The sequence below is a fragment of the Pinus tabuliformis genome, chromosome 1_1 (genome assembly GCF_031772625.1).
Source record: "Pinus tabuliformis cultivar Carrire ecotype Pingquan chromosome 1_1, CPIR1, whole genome shotgun sequence".
NCBI classification, from domain to species: Eukaryota; Viridiplantae; Streptophyta; class Pinopsida; order Pinales; family Pinaceae; genus Pinus; species Pinus tabuliformis.
The window spans coordinates 739,827,398-739,846,035 of NC_142297.1; the positions used below are offsets into that span (position 1 = coordinate 739,827,398).

General features: G+C 36.6%; 1 pseudogene across 1 annotated transcript; it reads left to right on the forward strand.

The window, feature by feature from the left end:
* Nucleotides 1–10,545: 10,545 nt before the first annotated feature.
* Nucleotides 10,546–12,522, forward strand: LOC149216086 (zinc finger A20 and AN1 domain-containing stress-associated protein 8-like; annotated as a pseudogene). Its single transcript, XR_016251091.1, has 2 exons — nt 10,546–10,910; nt 11,135–12,522. The product of XR_016251091.1 is annotated as a zinc finger A20 and AN1 domain-containing stress-associated protein 8-like (transcript).
* The last annotated feature ends 6,116 nt before the right edge of the window (nt 12,523–18,638 follow it).

The window sequence follows — 18,638 nt, forward strand, 5'->3', positions numbered from 1 at the left end:
AGCTCCATCTCAAGAGAGCACCGCATCGCTTTCTCCTCATCAAATTTTACATCCCTTCGCACAAATGTCATTCTAAGGGATGACAAGTACACACAATAGTTGTGAGGAGTTTCTCTGTAACCCACAAATATGCCAATTTTTGTTCTTGGCTCAAGCTTCTTCCTTGATTCTTTGGAGACATGGCAGTAGACAGAGGCTCGAAAAATACTGAAGTGCGATGCATTTGGCTTTCTCCCCGTGAAAGCCTCCTCTGTCGTAATCATGCCAAAAATATAGTGAGGACTTCAGTTCCGAAAATAGACTGTTGTGTTTCATGTCTCTACCCACAAGTGCAGGGGTAAGCCTTGGTCATGCAACATCACCCTCGCAACTCCCACAATGCTACGATTATTTCTTTTAGCCACCCCATTACGCTATGGGTTGTGCAGTGTTTTCAACTCTCGTCAAACGCCTTATTTCACACAAAAGTTTTTGAATTCATTTGACATGTACTCACCCCCATTATTTCTCCTAAGAGCCTTCACCATCTTGTTGGTTTCTTTCTCAACCAGTGCCTTGAATTCGACGAACTTGGAGAATGTATCCTCCTTCTGCATGAAGAAGATTCAACACTTCTGTGAGAAGTCATCAATAAAAATGAAAAAATATTTGTGTCCGGTAGTGGAGGCTGTCAAGAAAGATCCACACACATAAGAGTAGATCCATTCCAACACTGAATTTACTTTGTTGTCCCTTATCATGGAATTTTTATTTTATGTACTTCCCCAATGTACATCCTTTACATACATCTGGATGCTCAAGTGCTCCTTTGTGGAGGCTAGTGGTTATTTGATACATAATCTTTAGGGTGCCATGATGCAAATGACCAAGTATTATATGCCAACTTTCACCAGCATTGCGGCTCTGTACCTTCTCTGCCTTAGTGCTTAATGCAACACAATTTTCCAGATATAGCTTATACAGGTTCTTCACATGAACCTCGGTCTGCTTCATCTCTCCCATTGCTATGTGTCTTAAGAATGTTTTTCCTTTGTTAAATATCACATCATAACTACGGCCTACCAAAATTCTACAAAGATGAGATTTTTCGTTAGGCTCAGAACGAAGATGGCATCCTTGAGCTTGAGAGGGGTGCCTGACTCCCTCTGAAAGGTGACTGTACAAACCCCAATCACATTGTACTTTTCGTTGTCTCCTAGCTCAATGTGCATCTGCAAATATTTCTCCTCCAAGTCACTGAAAAATTCTCTACACCCTTTCGTGTGGAACGATGCACCTGACTCTAAGTACCACATGCTCACCATCACTGTGTTGGCCATGCATGAGATAAGGGTAAATTCAAGCTCGAACTCCAAATCCAAAGCTTATCCTACTGCTCCTCCCGAGGTCTTATTTCTCGCCATTTTGTGTGGACACTTTGTGGCATAGTGCCTAAATTCATGACAATGGAAGTCTTTAATTTTAGACAAATCTTTCTTCTTTCCCCCTTGGGTGGACTCTCGTTTAGATTGAGATTTCTTCCCTTTTCCCTTCTTTCCCTTTCCAACCAATGAAAAGTTTTCTTCATCCTCATCCTTGGATGAATTCCCATCTCTGGTATTCCGCCTTATTTCCTCTTGTACCAAATCGGACCATAAGAATTCCCAATTCGGTAGTTTCTCCCTCTCGTTCACCGAATTCTGATAGTTAGAGCTTCCTTCTAAGGCATACTCTAGCCTTAGCCCATTGAAGGTCATATTCTCAACTCTCAAGAGATCCTACTACACTAAAATTAAAACCGAACCTCCTGAAAAACAACTTCGAAATTGCTACTCTAATGTGAACCCTGCTCTGATACCATGTATAAATTATGATGTATATTTGTAATTCCTTATGAAATTTTAACCAAAATCACAAGACAAAAACCTACTCTACTACTCGGCTAAATTCAATTCACTATTCGAAACATCAATCATAAACATGCAATTAGAAATAACACACATGCACACAATATTTTTTTCGGGGAAATCTATCTGCTAAAAATCCCAATGCCTACTTGCATTAAGCTGACGAATAGAGATACATTACAATTGATTTTCTCAACTGAGCACAACCTACAAGTGAATAACCTATCTCTCTTCTCATTGAGAAGCTCTGGCCCATACTTAGTCAATTTCTGCCTCTTCTTGAGCCCTTATTTCCTTTATAAATTAGGCCCCTATTATTTAGGAAATTCCTCTAAAATGATTGCATAATTCCCAAGGTTGACCATCTGACTGAATGCAACACTCTTACACTCAAGATTGGTCTACAATTGATTTTACACTACCTTGGAATATCCACCACAACTAGTGAACTTGAATTATCTGCATGCACTAGCTATTTTGGGTTGATTGATAGTTAATTGGATGATCATTGAGTTTGATTGAAGGCCCATTACACAACTGACCTTCTACTAGTTCCTCCAATAGTTAGATATAGTTTAACTGAAAACAACTTGAAATAATTGACCTTGATTGCTACAAATTAGCAATCAAACATGCGTAACTGCACTCTAACTCCTTTAAATCTAATTTTCTGAGCTAACTTAGTCACAAGACCCATCCCACCTTAGTTAACTGCATCAAGCTGTCTGCTGATGTGGAAATTCAAATTTTCTCAATTTCATCAAGGACACAAAACACCCAAAAATTACAGAGTCTAGAACTTCGATTTCACATTAAAACTATTACTAACTTCCTCGGTCTCTGACACAGGTATTTATAAGAAAAATCATATAACTGTTTGTGGAGAAAAGCATGCTACAGCCAAACACATAGAAAACAGATATGCAAAATTTCTTCCTCGGCTGCTGGAGAAATAAATCCAAGACATGGTGGTTGTTGGATTCGTTTGTACATGTGGCTATTGGAGTCCGTAGGTACAGGTAGTTGCTTCGAATCACTGTGAAACGCATTAATTAACCATGAAACAGAACCCTGTTACCCTCGGTCTCTTTGTGTTTGACTTATCCATTGACCGTAGTCTTATGCCATCTTCTTGGTCGACCTGGGCTGAATGAATAAGACAGGGTCCATGTCATGATGATTTCAAAGCTTCCCATATGGCTAGTTTCTCCTTCTGACACCTGCAACTTGTTAGAGCATGGAGGTAGCTGCGGAACAACCAGTTAGCTGCAGAATAGGCTGCGTTCTGTAGCTAATATAAAAAAATTTATTCAAACAGCAAAACATAAAAAGAATAACATGTAAATCACTAAATGTCCTCCTCAAGACAATATATACCAGTTATTAGTGATGAGAATGCATCTTTCTTATGGAAAAACAAAGAAAAGGAATGAGAAGGGTTGTTAGCGAAAGAGTAATTTTGAGGCTCAACATACCCCCACTGCAAAATCATTGCATGTCCCCATGCAATTTTCAAAAATGTGAACTTCTTTTTCCTATTGCATCTGTTCTGACACCTCTGCGAGCACATCCAACTTCCTTTTCTTACTTCTCCTTCCACTGACTACCATCCTGGGCTTCTTCATAAGAAGTCTGTGTTTGAGGTTGATAAGTGTTCTGCTCAAATTCCTATTTTTCCTCTTCAGCTTCCTATTTTTCTTGTACCATAATCCTATGTGCAGCATTGTATTATCATGAATGGCTTTATCCAGATTGTTCTGTTCCCTCAAGGTTTCATTTTCTTTTTGAATATGCCTGTTCAAAATCTCTAACTCAAAGGTTTCTTATTTGAGAGAGCTATTTAGAGGTTCTTGTGGATTGACAGGCTGCTCTAGATTGGTTGAGGATCCTGGATCCATTGAGGTATCCTTTCTCTCTAATGACTCTATGTAGTCATAGATTTGCTGTTGTACTGGATCTATGCCAGGAGAAGCTCTGCTTGGGCTGCCTTCAAAATTCTATGGAGGAGAGTTTTGTGGACTGTGTTCAGGTGGAATACTGTCAGGAGATTGAACTGGGGTTTCTTCCTCTAAGTTTATGAACTAGGCTCCTTTTGATGTTACCTTCCTCACCTTACCTTGGAGTCTAGAGCTCCTTCTTAGGTTTTGGAAGCTTATGGTTTCTTCTCTTGTGTCCTTCTTCCTTTTCCCTATCTCCTTCTTTTTCTTGATTTTCTCCCTAATCTTGGTCAATCTTTCGAAGAGTAATTGTTCATCTTCTTGTGGTGATGAAGGTTCAGCAATGTCTTCATTTATTTCTTCAGCTCTCTCTTTCATTTTTCCTTTCTATCTAGTCTACTTTCTAACCTCTGATTTAGAAGCTGTCTCTGCATCATTCTTTTTTGAGGAGGTTCCATATTTGTTTTGAATGTTGATGTTGATCTTTCTCCTCCTACTTTTCTTAACATGACTTCTTAGGTGATTCTGGAGCATTCTGGAAAAAATTTCTTACCAAGAAATCTTCCCAGGTATCCCCTATACTTTTCAAATGGAATTCAACTAGTATTTTCACTTATCCATGATGATACATAGTTGTTTCTATGGATTCAATTTTCTTTTGGACATTTGTAGCCATCCTTCTCAGACTGTTTAGAAGGAAGAAGGGAAGGTTGATGATTCCATTTTCTAAAAAATTCATTAATAAGCGTATATGGTAAACATACATAAACCCAAATCTTCCTTCACATGTAATGAATTTTGGTAATATCAACAACATATTACCCCATTTGTTCTTGAGTGCTGAAATAGGAATTCCCTTCCTAAATACTGTAACATCCATACCTGGGTTTCTAAGGATCACTTTCCAAGATTCACCATGAAATTCCTTGTTTTTAAACCATCTTTATCCTTGTCTCGACAGCTCTGTTGCTTCTACTATGAATGATTATGTGACTACAAATTTAATATCTCCTATCTCCACTTCTGTGCCATCAAATGACCTTGCAAAAGACTTGATAATTTCCTTGTGGTAGCCGTCAAATTTCTCAATAAAATTTAACCATATGGCCTTCTGTAGCATCCCTTTAAGCTATGGATACCCCTCCATATACTTTACCCCTACAGGCTCTGTCCTGACAATAAGCCCCATATCCCCTGTTTTTGGTTAACCTTCAAAATTACTCTTACTGTCTATAAAACGAGTGTTATTTAAGAAATGGAATGGCTGTGTGTATGGAAAGGGAATGACTGCGTATATATGAAAATGGAAAGACTGTGTGTATGTGAAAAATGGAATGACAATGTATATGAAACTGGAATGATTGCTGTCTATGTGATAGAATGGTTGTGTGTTATAAGAGAGATAAACTTAAGGGTTTGTGTGTAATAAATAGACAGTAAGGGTTTAGAGAGTCATAGATAGGTAGGTCACATCATCATCTTGATCGTTAACAGGTGGAGTTGTGGAGGACCATTTGAGTACAGGTTATGGAGTTTGAAGTGGAGATTTGTTATGAAAGAATCATTGAGACTATTTGTCATTAAAGATGGAAGATATGGTGGAGATATAGTGGCGGTCAAATCAAATTATGGTCGATTAAGGAGACATGTGATTATACATACTATACAAACTTATGTTTTCAAATTGCTTTTTGAAATAAATCTTTGCATTTACCTTTGGAACCTTTACCTTTCACTTGCTAATTTTTTTGGCGTTCATCCACAGGTACCTTGAGCATGGTTGGTTTTCAAAAATTGATTTCTTTTCAATTCCCTGCATACATGATTTTATTATGAGCTGTACACTTGTGCCTGAACTGATAAACAAATTGTAGCTGTAGAATTAGATTAGTTGCAGAACAGAATCAGCTGCAGAACATGAAAAAGAAAGTGAAATATGGCTTATGGATCATGAATGAAATGGAAGTGGCTATGTAAGTGAAATGAAATGAGATGTAAGACAAGATGATAAATGAAATGAAAATGGAATGAAAGCTGTAAAAGGAAAAATTGAAAAATTTATTGATGAAATATGACAATGAGATGAAGTGAAACTAAAAAAATAAAACAGAGTGAGGTGAGATGAGATGATGAATTTGCAGAATATAAAATGCAGAGTGACTGTAGCTTTTTGTCACTACTTATTACAAAAATAAAATGGAAAATATAGGGTGTCAGAAACCTCTGATTTTCACCCTGTATTTTCTATATAAGTATGCCAATCAATGATTGGTTTTCAACCTTATACAATTTTTTTTTTTTTTGGAAAAATAAAGACTAAGTTAGTGGAGAAGAAGAATTCTTCTTCACTAGCTTCATTTCATAATTGTCTTGGAAAATCTTAATGAACTCCTCTTTTGAAATTGGTTTCTTAATGAAATCTTAATCTATGACCATTCACAAGAAGAGGAGTTTTACTTTCATCTATTGTTCTTATCCTCACTGCTCCATTACTAAAGGCTTTTTCAATCTCATATGGCCCAAGCCAATGAATTTGAAACTTTCCTTGCAAATCTTTAAACTTTGAATCAAACAATAGCGCCCGATATCCCACTTGAAACCTCTTGTCTTTGATATATTTGTCATGCCATTTAGCCCTCTGTTGTTGGACTGTACTAGTTCTTTGAACTGCCTCTAGCCTGATTTCATCAAGTTCATTTAATTGCTCCAGCCTATTCTTTTGTGCCTCTAATAAATCTAGTCCCAGTTCGACTACCATCTTGAAAGTTCTGATTTGGAACTCTATAGGGAACATGACTTGTTTCCCATAAACAAGTTCTTAGGCTGTATGTCGCATTGTGTTCCTCCATGTAGTTCTATAGGCCCATAAGACTTCAGGAAGCCTTTCCGCCCAATCTATTCTATGTAGATGCACAGTCTTGGTGAGAATTCCTTCAATCACTTTATTTGTAGATTCCACTTGACTATTTTCTTGTGGATGATAGGGAGTAGATTTCCTATGTTTGATCTTGTATTCTTCCACAAGCCCTTCCACCATGTTAGATGTAAATTGAGATCCCTCATCTGTCACAATTTCTCTTGGAACACCAAAACAAGTGAAGATATTCTCAAAAAGAAAAGTCACTACAGATTTTTCATTAGCAAAAGGTAATTCTTTAGCTTCTATCCATTTAGTGACATAATCAGTGCATACCAATATATACTTCTTCTGCTTAGATGGAGGATTAATTGGCCCAATAAAATCTAAGGCCCACTTTTCAAAAGTTTCGATGAGTACCTAAATTTGTAATGGCATTTCATTTGAGAGAGTAAATTTCCCTACCCTTTGGCAGCTGTCATATCTCCTGACATATTCTTTAGCATCTTTGAAGATGGATGGCCAATGATATCATAAAGAAAGGATTTTATAGGCTGTCCTCTTGTCAACAAAGTGTCCACCACATGGCTCATCATGACATGCCTTAAGAATCTCGGGCATTTCATCTTCCCTGACACACCTTCTGATCATAAGATCTAGGCATGTTTTATACAATTCGTTAGTGATCCATGAATATCTTACACTTACCTGAATAATTTTTCTTCTCTCTAGGAAACAAATGTGAATGTAACTTTCCTGTGACCAAATAGTTAGCAATATCTGCAAACCAAGGAGTTTGAGTAGTTACTGCAAAAAGATATTCATCAGGAAACTTATCTTCAACCAAAGAATCTTCTTTGATATTATGAATCCTGGACAAGAAATCAACAATTGTGTTTTGTTTTCTAGGTCTATCTAGCACATTAATGTTGAATTCTTGCAAAAGTAAAAGCCATATTGTAACTCTACCATTAGTAATAGGTTTATTCATTAAATATTTAATTGTAGAGTGATCTATATGAACAAAGGTTTCATAGCATGTTATATAGTGTCTGAACTTATTAATTGCATGAACAACAGCTAAATTTTTTTTCAGTCACAGTATAATTTAACTCAGTGGGAGTCAAATTCTTACATGTATAGTAAATGGCATAAGGAATCAAATCTTTTTGTCCTAATACAGCTCCCAGCGCTGTATCTGAAACATCTCTTGAAATATGGAAAGGGAGTTTCCAATTTGGACCTCTTAAAATGGGTGTTTCAGAAATTTTTGTTTTTAAGGTTTCAAATGGCAACTGGCAATCAAAATTCCAATTGAATTCACAATCTTTGGTAACCAATTTGAAGAGTGGGGATGCTATTTTAGCGAAATTTTCTATAAACCTTCTATAGTATCCTGTAAATCCTAGAAAACTTCTAACATCCTTTTGGCAATTTCGAATTGATAATTTAGAGATGAATTCAACTTTAGATTTGTCAACTTTAATCCCATCTCCTGAAATGTGATGTCCTAAAACAGTACTTTCTATAAACATCATAAAACATTTTTCATGGCTTAGTGAAAGGTTTGCTTCTTTACATCTTTTAAGAACTTTTTCCAAATTTTCCAAAGCTTCTTCAAATGTATTCCCATAGACTATAAAATCATCCATATATACCTCTACACAATCATGTGTTAGATCAGGAAAAAAAAAAAAAAATCCTAGTACTGCTCTTTGGAATGTTGTAGGTGCATTATATAACCCAAAAGGAAGTACTCGGTAGGCATAATTTCCCCATGGACAAGTAAATGTGGTTTTATCCTGATATTCAGGTGCTACCTGAATTTGATTATAACCACTAAAACCATCCAAGAATGAGAAATACTTCTTACCTGCTAATGTATCTAACACTTGATCTATAAAGGGCAAAGGAAAATGATCTTTAAGGGTTGCTTTATTCAGTTCTCGGTAATCAATGCACACCTTCCATTTACCATTCTTTTTAGGCACAATTACCAAAGGAGAAACCCATTGGCTATCTGAAATTGGGTAAATGAAGTTTACATTCAGTAATTTTTGGAGCTCTTCTTTCACAATCTCTCTAAGATTTGGATTCATCGTTCTCTGAGGTTGTCTGATAGGTCTACAATTTTCCTCAATGTAGATGTGATGGATACAAGTCTTAGGATTATGCTTTTCATGTCGGTATATTCCCATGCAAATGCAGTAGAATGTTTTTGTAATGTTTTGATTAGCTCTTCTTGTTGTAGTGATCCAGCTTATCTTTTGTTTATAGATGCATGAAAAGAATTACATAAACAGTATGTAGCTTAACCAAAGAGAAACTTAAATGTGCACATGTAAGAAGAAGAAGAAGAAACACATGAGAAGACAAGAGGACAAGAACTTGATAACGGAGTTTGTCCCTCCTGAACTATGTCTCCGGGCCATGCTCGATCAATGGCGAGGCCTTCATTCATTAAAAATGGCATCAAAAGAAGTTACATTCATCAATTTACAAAATGGAGCATTATACCTCCATGCTGAAAAGTGTTCGAAAATTGGAGAGCTCTGTTGCAGAAACTGACACCACCAATGGATACCCGTCGCCGAGAAGTGTAAAATCCATATAAAACTTGTCCAATTTTGAGTCTGGACCAAAATCACCCTCCTTCAAAAACACTGCTCAAATAAGGTTCTACCAGTTTTTCTCAGTGCTCAAGGTTCCACCACCTTGTCTCAAAATTCGTGCCGCTGATCTCCTCCTTTGCAAATGGTAAAAAACTAAATTTTTATATAAACCTGGGCAGATTAATCCATAACGTGGTTAAGGTTTATTTTTACCCAACCCCATTTTACATAACCATTTAAAAAAACTGCATTTCATATATGTATATATATAAATATTTTTTAAACTTTTGATGGGGGAGTGGGCCCGTATTTCACGAGATCACACTCACCCATTCCCAAACCTGCGACATCCAAGCTTTAAATTAGGCTGTACGTGGAGGCGACGGGACCACCACATGGTTGCGCATGCGGATCTCCATGTACGTTGGTCTTCCATAAACTTCGTTGACTGTTGCATTTTTATGGAACTTTGTTGGGTTTCAACTTTGGGTTATTGTTATAACCACATACATATAAATCCACCACTTAATTAGGCCGATAGGCCTTTCCTATTGAAAAAGACTTTCGTCGTCCTTTTCAATCTCACGTTGACACCTGGACCGTCTACACTTTTGATCTCCGTCTGACATTTGTGCACAGTTTTTTAGCGCGACCCGTCTGCTTTCCACTGAGATCTGTAACGCATCTTCAGGTTTTTAGCGCCACCCGTCTCGTCGTGGTCTTCATCATCCTGTCTCGTCATGCTCTTCATCATCCTTCAGACGAAATGGTAGGAATTTCTGTTACGGTCTTCATCCTTCATAGGTATTTCTGTTATGGTCTTCGTCCTTCATGCAGAATGATATCCATTTGTGTTATGGGCGCCAAAAACCGATGGATTCCTTCCTCTCAATGCAGAGATGGTAAATTGCCCTTCTCTCTCAAAATCCAGTCACTTCAGCTGCGGAAATGGGAGTCAAGCCACTACTCTTCGAAAGGCATGCGAATTCGAATCACTGCCCAAGAAGCTGCTGGTATGGTGCGGGGACATTTCTGAAGAAGCTGAGTTTGCATTGCATGCCACAATCGCCTCGCTTTAAAGGCAAAGCGTAGAGATCAACGTTTCAAGGAAAAGCGTAGAGATCAGTTGCCATTACCTTTTAACCCTCTCAATTCAGGTAATTCTCGTCTGCTTCAGATATGCATGTTTTTAATGTTTAAAGAACACGTTCTTGCTGAAGGAAAATTGACAGAATTCATTGTATTTAGTTAAGTTGCAGTGATGATAGGGAGTTCCTTTAATTCTATGCGTTCGGTCGACCTTGTGGCCGGAAATTCGGATTTTTTTGGGAGAAAGGGTTGGATCCCGCGGCTTATTTACGGCTGGATTTGTTTAGATCCGTGAGGGCTTTCTGAAAGGAGGAGATTTTATTCATTCGGCGTGGATGCGTCTAGGATGGACCTGGTAGCTTTTCTAATATCCTTCCGACTGTACCAAGTTTGGAGCGGAACAGCCGTCTTTAGCAGTTTTTAGGCATAAAACAGCTGAATCGGATCAGAACACTCCAGCAACCTGTAGAACCATTGCGGAACTGGAGATTTTGAGGCTTAGTTCAAGGGAATCCGGATCCTATTGAAGGTGTAGTATTTTTCATTTTCTTTTCTTGCAAAATGGGAACAGAAATCTGTAATTGTTGCTTTGCAGTTTCGTTTACTTGCAAAAAGGGAACGAAAATCTAGAATTGTTGCCATACTGAGGATGTGCATGTATTCTGTGATCCATAGTGTGTTAATTTAATTTTTTTTTTGCTCAGTTTTCACTGCTTTAAAATTTCTTTTCCAACTTTTTTATGTCAAAATCAGGTCAGGTCTAAACAGCAGGTGGAATTAAGGTGCTAAACTGAAGAAAGGCAGAATTAACAGACGAAACTGCCATCTCTTAAAGGCATCTCTGATAAGTTCTATTTCAGAACCCTGTTGTGTTTCCCTGAGTCTTTAAATGCCGAGGCGGATTAACACCGTGGAATTGAAGTTTTAACGCTTGAATGCGATCGCTACAGATCCAGTAATTGGATTATTTTTTTAACAAATACATCTTCCTATTCTCAGTTTTCATTAAATTATTTAGAGATAATGGCTCAAGAAAGCAAGAAAAGAGATCACGATGAGACTGGCTGCCAGCCTCCCGAAGGGCCTCTTCTGTGTGCGAACAATTGTGGATTTTTCGGAAGTGCGGCTACAATGAAGTTTTGCTCCAAATGCTACAGAGACTTCGTCCTCGACTTCATCAGTCGAACATAGCAATGACAATATTGCGAAGCTGGCTGAGGTTTCTGAACCCGCCTTCCAGTTAACTAATCAGGCAGAATTGGAGGGTTTGCCCGGCTCTTCCAATGGAGAATCAGGCCAGGCCGAAGGACAAGAGAGAGCAAAGTAGGTCCCGACCCGTTGCAATTGTTGCAAGAAACGTGTTGGATTGACAGGCTTCAATTGCCGTTGTGGGAACACCTTTTGTTCTTTGCACCGCTATTCGGACAAGCATAATTTCCCCTTTGATTACAAGGCAGCTGGCCGAGCGGCCATTGAGAAAGCAAATCCTGTTGTGAAGGCCGAAAAGGTAGATAAGTTTTAGTTTGTTTCATATGTCAGCCAATCTATGAAGGTAAGCTAAACCTTCAGAAACAGATTAACAGCCTTTTCTGCTATGGTGTGTGATGATGATTAAAGAGTGGACATCTTTAAGATTTAATTTGTAGTTTGATTTCTTGGAGCCATAAGTGTTTTGTTTGGTGTCTGTGGATTGGATATCTTTCTAAGGATGGCTATCTACACATACTTGTCTTGTGATTAATCTTGTACTCTAATATTTTAGAGGGTCTGGGCTATATTTTCCTGATTTACTCTGAAGTCTAACAGCCACATGTTTTCAAGTTAGCAGGATTATTATCTATTAATCTATGTAACTTGTTTATGTCCATGGAAGAATCAAGTATCATCAGTAGTTAACAACATAAACCTATCATCATTTTTTTACTTGTTTTTTGTTTCTGAATCTTTTGGATACACTGCTTGTATTTAGAATTTCAATGTTCAGTACTTGCCAATTTGAACCCCTTTAAATCTGGTCTGCCTTAACTAAATAGGATCTGGCTATATGGATGTACTTAGTTACAACCTGATATGCCCTCCAGTTTTTGAATGCGGCTGTTAAAGTAAGTTTTTTGTGTAATATAAGGAGATATTTTTAGTCAGTTTGGGTGTTCTTTTGATTTCAAATGGTCATGTTGTCTGGTTTTAAGTTGCTCTGATTTGAAGAACATGTCAGATGCCGTTTTTTAATTTAAGGACAGATGAACACTGGCCATCAGCTGTTTGAAGGCTGCTTCTTGTCAGTGCTCTGATTTGTCTTAGGTAATGTTGTCTTAATTTCCAGTATTTTTAAGATCTAAATGCAATTTTTTTAATGAGAAATTGAATTAAAAGCAATTAAATTTAGAGCTTCGATATATCCATGAAAGGCTGCAATACTAAGGGTCTGTGCACTTATTTGAACAGTAGTGTGTTTTCATTCCCATTTTCTTCATTTTCTGGAAGCATATGATGTTATTTAGAAGCCCTATGAAGCATGTTAAATTGGTTCAAAGTTGATCTGATGAATCAATGGTCGGCTAAATCTTAAGTCTAAAAATGGCTTATATTCAGTATTCATTCACCTTTTATAGTTCTGGGATCTATTCAAATGTAAATTGGGAGAGACTCACACGACTGAGTGGTGTGGTGGAACTCTTGGTGGAACAAGATTTGTCTAGTGTGGTTTTGTGCTATTATTCAGGTTAATTCTGAAACAGATTAATACTTTGAAGGATGGGTCTACAAGAAACTGAAGAATGTTGGACACTGACATACATGCCATTGACAATAAATACCTGAATTTTAGGGAGAATGCATGATTGTTTGTAAATGTTTTTCAAAGCAACATAATATAAGCCATGATTGTAATGTTGAGCAATGTTGATGATGTTTCAATATTATTATGTTAATTTGTGAATGTTGATGATGTTTCAATATTATTATGTTAATTTGTGATTATTTAATATTCTTAGTTTGAATATTTGTGATTATTTCACCCTTCAATTACTAGCCAAACTCATCCAAACTCATCCTGGCCTTCATTTTTGTTATGGGAGTCCTTCATTTTTATGAGCTGAATACATATCTATAAATGCATTTTTTTATCATTTTTCCAATTTCCATACTATTTTTCTAATTTAAAAAATCTATCGGCCTCTTTTTGCACTTTTTAGGGCAATTTCTAGTTTAACCCTTTACCACATTTCCGTAAGTTGGTTACGTATGGCATATGTTTGTTTGGGTTTGTTATGGCATGTGCCATATATGGTTTGGCATGTTGACGTATTGCCTCCCTTATGGCATACGTTATATGGTTAACCATAATATCTTGCACCTTTTTGTTATAACCTTTTGATTTATGGTATATGCCACGTTATATGTGATTTTTTTATATGTGATTTAATATAACCATAGTTGGTTATATAGTTATATATATATTTTGGTTATTATTATATATTTTGGTTTTTTTGATATAGTTAATTGGATAATTATATAAAATCTGCAGTTATAACTAAAATGTTTCTTGTGTAGGTTTAGGAGGCTAATGATGGACTGCCATGGGTCAAGCTGCCATGTGGGTCCCACGTGTTGACTGAGATGCCATGTGGTACATTGTGGGCCTCATTTTTCCTCTGCCATACCAATCTTTGAATAGCTCTATCTTTTGCATACGAGCTCAGATTGACAAACCGTTTGCGCCACCGCGATCAAGAAGACAAGCCCTTTCAACTGATGCCATCAAATTCTCCTTTTAGCCATTTTGAATTTCGAGCCTTTATCCATTCCCTTAGTGTCTCGAGATCCTCCTGGATCATGTAGTTTCTCCAAGTTTTTGTTTATGTTCAATGTCCTACGGGGAGAAATTTCAATTGTAAAGCTACCAAACTCTTCCATAGAATAGAGAGACATCTACCTAGATGACAAATATTCAGCATTAGATTTTTCTTGAAATTGTTCATGGTCATATTCTTAAGATGATTCAAAATTTTCCAATGCATTTAAAATTTGACTATCTTCACTAATATCTGAAATAGTAAAGAGAGGTTGAATATCATCTTCATCATTAATCCATTCTTTGTCATCTATTTTTGTGATTGCTTTTGCTGGAGGATATAGAGTAATTTTTTTTGTTGAATTACCATCAGAAATCTACATGTCACCAGATCTACGGCTAACAAAAGCATCAGCTGTGGCCAGCCAAGGTCCTCCTAATATGAGTGGATGTCCTCCTAGATTGTTCTTGGGAGTTAAGATCATGAAATGAACAAGATATTCCCAAGAATCTAAGAAAACTGAAATATCTTCTAACACTCCATCTGGTTTGATTACTGATCTATCTGCTAGTTGCAGCAAGGTAGGTGTGTAAAGAAGATTAGGAAGCTTGAGTTGCTCCATAGTTTGTTTGCTCATGATGTTTATTGTTACTCCTAAGTCAATCAATGTATTTAGAATTTCAACTCCATTGTTATGTGTTTTCATAATTGGACTTCCTGGATCCACGTATTTTTGTATGGCAATTTGTCCCATCACTATGTCTGCTATTTTTTCTACCACGTGAATTCTTTTTGTTTCCTTTGTTTTTCTTCCTGGTTTCTTTATGCTCAACTCCTTTATTGTTTTGGCTAGAATTGGAATTTCTTTAATGGCTTGTAGCAAAGGGATTTTGATACAGACATTCTTCAATTCATCTAGAAAATCATAATTGGGCAACATAATCTGCTTTTCTACTCCTCTATCAATTTGTAATCTTTCAAGAAAAGGAGGTGTAGAAGTAGATGCTAGTTGCTCAATGATAGGAGTTGTGTTCACTGATTCTTTTTGTTTTTCTTTTTCAATGTTTTGGTTTTGGAGAGATGTTCCCTCAAAACTTTTATTGACCTTTAGAGAATCTTCCTCAGAACTGTCTTGTTCCTGAATAACTACAGAAGGTCTTTCCTTTTCTAATATCCTACCAGATCTCAATTGAACATCATTAAGATCTAGAGGAGTGATCATATAAGTTGAAAATTATTGTCTTTCTACCATGTAAGCATTCTAAGGATTTTTATTGTTGGGGTTTGGTAATGGTAGGGCAGGTAGCTGATTTGGTTTCTGCTGAAATGGCAGTAAAAGTTGAGGGCTTTGCTTTTGTTGTGGAAATGGTAATGAAAGTTGAGGGTTCTGATTTTGGAGTTGTAGCTGCTGATTTTGTTGTGGAATGTGTGGGGGAGGATAATTCTGATATGATGGAGGATATTGATAATATTGAGAAAATCTCCCATAAGGATTTTGTACTCCTTATGCCCACGGTTGAGATTGAGATTGAGGTTGAGGATATGTTAGAGAATCCTTAAGACCATTATCTTCCAAAACTACCTCCATGCGATCCTTCCAAGCTATATAGTTTGAGCTGCCATCAAGGGCATACTCAAGCCTCAAACCATAGAATGCCATCGATGAAATAGATGTGATAAGAACTTGAGATCTATATCCCGAATAATAAACTTCGAATTTCTCCTGCTAGTATATTGTTCTTGCTTGATCACCTGTGCTCTGATACCATGTAGAAATTTCACTTGTAGAACAAACCGATATATGCAATGTCTTAAAGCATAATACTTTTTCTACTTCTACAAAACATTAAGTGGAAGCATAATCGAATTCATGAGCAACATCAAGTAGAAACATGCATAACTTATCAAGAGAAATCAATCACACATAACACAAGATATATCCAGGGGAAAGCACTAGCATAAAACCCCAACCATGTATTATCAATCAAGTGGAAATCCTCTTCATAATACAAAAAAAATTAGCTCTCAAGCTATTCAGTTCTTAATGAACTATGAAGATATGAAGATATGTCTCATGAACCAAACAAGCCTTGTTTATATAGGCTTTCCCTATGGTCCTTACGTAGTTTGCTTAGGAAATAATAGTAAAAGCGCATGCTATTAATTCCAACATACCAAAAACAACCAATGGTCCAACTACGTATTCCTTGAGAACACTAGTTCCTCAACCATGCAAAAACTACTTACTAGAAATAGTTAAGCATATGATAGTACACTGTCTCACATCTGATCTCAACTGGGTCTTTGACAGAACTGACATGCAACAGTTATCCATGAGTGAATCCTCAGTTATCTAAAATAATAGTTGTCACATGCATGCAAGCATTAACAAACTATATTTTATTATTTTAACAACTTGTTAAAATAATCTAACTGGACTTGACTAGATAGAACTAAGTCAATTGATTCTCTCATTATAGAACTCATGTTTATTCCCTCAATCAGTGGAGGAAACTCATGTGCATGCTCACAAAGATTTCAAATTCGAATTTCCTTAATTAATTAACTCAACTAAATTAATTAATTAATATTTCAAACTGTTGTTAAGACCAAATTAATTTTACTTCCTATAGATAGACTAGGGACTGCTATAAATAGGAAGAGACCCAAAAATGCTATTTTTAGAACTTTCTATCTTTAGCAGTTTCACCTCTCACCCAATGTGGCCAATGACCTCACTGGCCAAACTGCTATTTTTATACATGCTATTTTTAGTAGGTCTATTTTTAGCACATTCTAAATTTAACATTTCTTGTTGCACATTTTTCAACAAGGTGGTGTACAGACCCTTTTCAAAGGTTTTTATAGTATAATTATTTTATGTTATGGAAATATTTTTGGTTAATTTTTGAAATTCCATAAATATTTATTATCATTACAAATTAAAATTGTAGAATTCAAAGTTTGAATAATTTTTTTAAGTTTTTAAATGATGAATTAAATTATTTTTTATTTTGAAATATTGAATTTATTTATATTTATATATTAAAATATATTTTAAAAACGAAATATCACAATCTCAAGTAATCGAAAATTCAAACTAAATAAATAAAAATAGAGAACGCCTTCACTTACCGTTTAGTCAACGACATAGTCTTTCCCTTCTAGAAAATCTGTTGATTACTCTAACCTATAGGTGACGCCATATCCTATGGCTTCTCTATTTAAAAAATTGTGATTGCCTAGCTCTATCAATTGATGTGACCTATCAAGTGGATCGTTTATTTTGACGTCTATCTGATCCAATGAGAGAAAAAGGTAGGAATTATGAAGCAATATGTAATTACTAATTATGGAGCAAGTAACATAACCAGTTCCAGGAACATACCACATTTTCATAAACCATAGGGGAACCGGTGTGAAGCTCACTCTTGCGAGCCTCATCTACCATTGTCTCACAAAGTGTGGGCAGCTGGGTTGAACATCTTTCTCAACAAGGCGGAACTTCACATGAGAGATTCCCTCCACCTTACAATCCGAGGAGCCATTCACAGTGCCTTTGTCCATATTCTCATTTTTTTTTGAGAAGTATGTGGAATCACGTTGGTGCTTGGGTGAGTTGCGTTGGATTTTGAGTTCATCTTATGAGTGCAAAATCATCAATTTGTATTTTGATGTTGATCCCTTTGACCTTCGTTATGTTTACGAGGAACGTTAAGCTAAAGCCTTCTAGGAACATGAAATGAAAGGCAAAGTAGCCATGGAAGTGATTCAAAAATGGAAGGTGGCCCTCCAAGAAGCTGCAGACATTTATGGTATGTCATTCAAAACCAATGAAAGGTGAATGTATACATCATAACTACTTTGTACTGTATTAGATTCATTTAAAATAGTTGCCACTAATTTCTATGAGAACTGCATTTTTTTGTTGTTTCAGTGACCAAGGCAAGTTTTGGAGAGCATCATTGAAGATGGTTTGAAAGTCATGAAATGTGAGCTGTTAGAAGTGGTTGCATACCCAGTTGGACTGGATGAAGTCGTGGAGAATTTCCCTTCCATATTCATTTGGTGTGTGTGTGTTTGCACAACCAGAGCAAGAATTGATCTAATGGATGAGTAGCTTGCTACAGGAGAAAAGGTCTCCTCGTAGTTAATTCCTTCAACTTGAGAGTACCCCTTGGCCACAAATCTGGCCTTATACTTTTCTATGCTTTCGTCTACTGCATGCCTAACCTTGAATATCCATCTCAAACCCATAAATTATTTATCTTTTGGTCTTGGGACCACTTTCGAAACATTGTTCTTTATGATGGATTCATATTCCTCCACCATTACATCAACCCATACATGTTGGTCTAATTCTTCCTCAAAAGAGGATGGCTCAGTCTCTACAAGCTTAGTCATTAGAGCCATGTAGCCAGTGTACTGATCAGGTGAACTTCTATTCCTGTGAAAATTTGAAG